This window comes from Mesitornis unicolor, unplaced genomic scaffold, assembly GCF_000695765.1.
Source record: "Mesitornis unicolor isolate BGI_N332 unplaced genomic scaffold, ASM69576v1 scaffold36957, whole genome shotgun sequence".
Lineage (NCBI taxonomy): Eukaryota > Metazoa > Chordata > Aves > Mesitornithiformes > Mesitornithidae > Mesitornis > Mesitornis unicolor.
The window spans coordinates 24,382-29,280 of NW_010196423.1; positions in this window are offsets into that span (position 1 = coordinate 24,382).

Sequence of the window (4,899 nt, forward strand, 5' to 3'; positions counted from 1 at the left end):
CTATAAAGAGAAAAATATTTTTTATGTAGGGGTGTAACAGCAGTGGAATTCACTTACAAATGCAACACATTTAAATGACTATCCCAAATATATTTTCCTGTGTCAAAAAAGCTGTAAGTCTACCCTGCTCCTTAAAAAGTGTCCTTAAATTCACGTTGGGATTAGAATTGACTAATTATTACAGCAACACGCAAAGGAAATGCATTCTACTGCACCAGTGCCTTTTCTCAGGACGTTCTCACGTCTTTTTTCAGTTGGATGCCTATATAAGGTAAGGAAAAATTACTTCCCAGACGTGAAAAATAAAATACAACTAGGTATAGGTAGATATCATAATTAGGCGATACAGCGGCTACAGTGTCTACCATCTGTGAAAGTCATTACTAATCCACATGAACATTTACATAATATGCTAAGGGCCTTATTGAGCAATGTAAAACCACTTATTAGATGGAGGTGTTACTAGCATGGAACTGATAATCAATACAGGAATCATATTAAGTTTTTGCAAAACAAAAATTGCAAGACAGGGAAACAGGCTTTACTGTGGAAAAAACTGGAATGTAAATTAAGAACTGTTATCCTTTAAAACAAGTGTTTGCAGATAAAATGTGAGTTTAAAAAAATCTGCATTAAATTTATACCACTCCCTTATCAGAAGACTGATTTATAGCACAGAATAAGCTTTCAAGGAAACAGGTGTCAATTATGAAACCAACTCTTCTCACTGGACATACCAAGTGATTTCATTTTAAAAAAATGTAGTAACTTTAATACAATAAACTTGTGCGCATGAGACTTCAGAACCTAAATTGAACCAATCACTTATAATGCACTCTTACAAGCAATACTGAAAGTTTTACAGTAAAACCAGTAAAACAATACCCATCCAAAATAAAAATGAGCAGAATTTGATAACTCAATAACAAATTGAGTATATTTGGAATCACACAATTAAAATTATTTTCAGATGGTTTTTCCTAAGCAAAATCTATTATTTTTATTTTAAGCTTTGGATAGTTCATTTGATTGTTGAAACACAAAGCAGGACAGATCATTCCTTCTCATTCCTGTAAATTAACTACAACTCACATAAGGACAAACACCACAAGTTCTTTGGTCAAAAGTCTTTCATTTTTACTTTTAGAGAACACAGTGATTAGAACCAGTAGACGAATTCAGGAAAAATGAGTTAAATACATCTCAAGGTCAAAAGGGAAAAACTCAGCTAAAATTTTTGAAAAGCTATTGTTACTTAAGCTGTCCTGAAGGCTTGCTATTTTCAAATACAGCTCACCCTCAGTACAACTGGAAAAGCAATACCATGAGGGTTGATATTTGTGTAAACAATAGAAACTAAAGAACCCCACACACATATTTCATTCTCTTGAGAATGTTAAAAGACAATATACTATCAATTTGGAACAGGGTTTAAAGGAAGAAAATTGTGCTCTTGCCCGGTTCTCACAGTGAAAGGCTGACACTGGGTTTGTCAGTATTATTCCTTTTTGCTCTATAAGCAAATTCATCTTTAGATATAGACAATTAACACATTTTCCTCAGTCAGTACTCACTGCGGTGTCACATCTACTGTTTTCTTGAGCACTTGCCTGGACTATTTTATAAAATAGGCTATGCTACTCAAGAGGCAAAGCCTTGCTAAAAGTCTTTGCTCATGACAGTCAACTAGGATTGTAGAAACACTTTTAAAAATATTCATCATTCACCTAAACTACACTGAACAATGAAGTTCTGCACCGTACCTTCAAATGGTTTAAACTTTAAATGTGCCTACACCACCTGCAAGTTTCCCAGTCTGATACAGATCCTCCAGATTTTCTCCCTGTTCTGAAACCTCAGGAGACTTCCAGCTCACTCTGAGGAACAGCAGAGTTTATTACAGAGGATTCAAATTATTTTAGTCTTTCAATTAAACAGACTGACAAATTTTCAACTGGCAAATTTAAATACTGATGGGTTCTTAACAGTGCACCTCCACAAAGAGCATTGCTTTTTTTAAGGTGATGTGCTTGCCAAGCCACTTTCCATTATTTACCAACAGTCCTGGCTGACTGGGGAGGTCCCAGCTGACCGGAGGCTTGCAAACATGATGCTCATCTACAGGAAGGGCTGGAAGGAAGACCTGGGGAACTACAGACCTTTCGAGGTCCTTTCCAACTCCTAATATTCTGTGATTCTGTGCTGTAGACTGTATCTTCTTCAATTGTCAAGCATTGTCTGAAATTCTGAAGGCAAGCTGATTAAACACACAATTTTTAAGACTAGTCTGCATATCCCAATCAACTGAAGGACTAAATGTGTTCTCAGTTAACCTCACTTCCTGCAGCACAGCCTTTGAACGTTTTTGTAACATTTTCCATTGTGGTAGAATACATAAGCCTATTGTTTCCCTGGGAAGAACAACACACTCACTCTGTTCTGTCTTTGGGAATAGCTTTCTGCCAGCCAACCTGCTCACACTTTATCACCCAATTAAAAGGTGAGCACAATTTCATTAAAAATATGTAATTTTGCTCTTGTGTATCAATTTAAGAGACAATACTCCCACTGAAGACATTGCTCCCACTACAATAAATGTGTAGCTTAGGTATCCAGCAGTTTCTGCCCTTTCTTTACGAGGCAGAGAAAATACTTCATAGAAAGATAGTTTCCACGGAACTAGGTTCTGTAACTCAACAGACTTCTGTGGTCCCTACTGCTTTGAAGGACTTTGAACTGAAAGAAGCTTAAGATTCACACCAGAAGCAGAGCACACCATCTCATGCACTCATTCATTTCTAGTTGTCCAGTGATGCATACCACTTCTCCCATGAGAAGCATGTTTAAGAACTGTACTGCAGGCTCCTGCATCAGCACTCTGGGAGTCTGTGGCATGGACTCATCAAGACCTGGGAACATGACCCCAGTACCTGCCACCTGTGCCTGCACTCCCTTACCGGGGAATCCCTATGCCCAGGTGTCACAGGACACTGCTGTGCAAACTCACAGTGAAACACGCAGGCCGACATTTCATTTTCAAATCTGTTTCTGGAAAAATATTATTTTTCCTGTCAGTAGCATATTGACGATTTTAAAAGAGAACCACTTAGAACCTAAAATGCAGCCACTCTATGGACAGGTATTTACCAAAGTTTCACAAATAATTACTTTCTCCTCCCCCTCCAGCCATTTAAGGTACATAGCAGCTATTCCACCAGGCAATGCGAAAAACTGTACCCCCAGCCACCTCAACTCATGCCCCATTTCAGGAGGGCACTTTTCCTGTTCACATGGTGGTATTTCCACTTTAATTACATTGTGCCAAGCAGATGATAGGTTAAGTGACAGGCATAATTCTTAACATCATCTTTCAAAAGAAGTCTATGTAACAACAAATTTATCAGTCACATACATTGACACTGTCACAGACCTGAACAAACACTGTATACTAATAAAATCACAACATACAATGTTAGCAACAGATAAGCAGAAGTACAAATACAAATGTGATATTAGACAAAGTTGGAATGGGAAATTGCAAGGATGAACATGACAATGATTACCTTATACTGTAGCTTCAAAAGTGTATTTGCCACTTTATTAGACACTACTCTGTTTTATTTCCACCTGAAAAACCCATTGATGGACACTAAGCAAAGTACTTCAAAAGCACACATTTTCATCTGTGTCTGGTTCTGGGTAGACAACTCACTGATTACCACAAACACCAGCACCAATTTCCCACATACACTGTCTTACCAATATGATTTACACAGAAGAGATCACATTCAGTTATTTGCAGGGTGATTTTTAACCTGCCTTTATCCATCAGAAAGAGAAAACAGTTCCTCTACCTAAGTAGAGAGAACTAGTGGCCATTTCCCCCCTCTAGTAGATGTGGAGGGAAGCATAATGACCAGGGATGAGGAAAAGGCTGAGGTATTTAATGCCTTCTTTGCCTCAGTCTTTAGTAGGAAAACCAGCAGTACTTTGGGTACCCGGTCCCCTGAGCGGGAAGACAGGGACGGCAAGCACAGTGAAGCCCCCATAATCCATGAAGAGGTGGTTAGCGATCTGCTAAAGCACTTAGACATACACAAATCTATGGGGCCAGATGGGATCCACTCCAGGGACCTGAGGGAGCTGGCAGAAGTGCTTGCAAAGTCACTTTCCACCATCTATCAATAGTCCTGGCTGACTGGGGAGGTCCCAGCTGACTGGTGGCTTGCAAATGTGACACCCATCTACAGGAAGGGCTGGAAGGAAGACCTGGGTAACTACAGAGCTGTCAGTCTGACCTCGGTGCCAGGGAAGGTGATGGAACAAGTCATCCTGAGTGCCATCACACGGCACATGCAGAACCAAGCGATCAGGCCCAGTCAGCATGGGTTCAGGAAGGGCAGGTCCTGCTTGACTGATCTTATCTCCTTTTATGACGAGGTGACCTGCTTGGTGGACGAGGGGAAGGCTGTGGACGTTGTCTACCTGGACTTCAGTAAGGCCTTTGACACCATCTCCCACAGCATCCTCCTGGAGAAGCTGGCTGGGCATGGCTTGGACGGGCATACGCTTTGTTGGGTTAAAAACTGGCTGGATGGCCGAGCACAGAGAGTTGTGGTGAATGGAGCTTAATCCAGTTGTGACCAGTCACAAGCGGTGTTCCCCAGGGCTCTGTTTTGGGGCCAGTCCTGTTTAACACATTTATCAATGATCTGGATGAGGGGATTGAGTGCTCCCTCAGCAAGTTTGCAGGTGACACTAAGTTGGGAGGGAGTGTTGATCTGCCTGAGGGTAGGAAGGCTCTGCAGAGGGACCTGGACAGGCTGAATCAATGAGCTGAGGTCAACTGTAAGAGTTTCAACAAGTGTCGGGTCCTGCACTTCGGGCATAATAACCCCA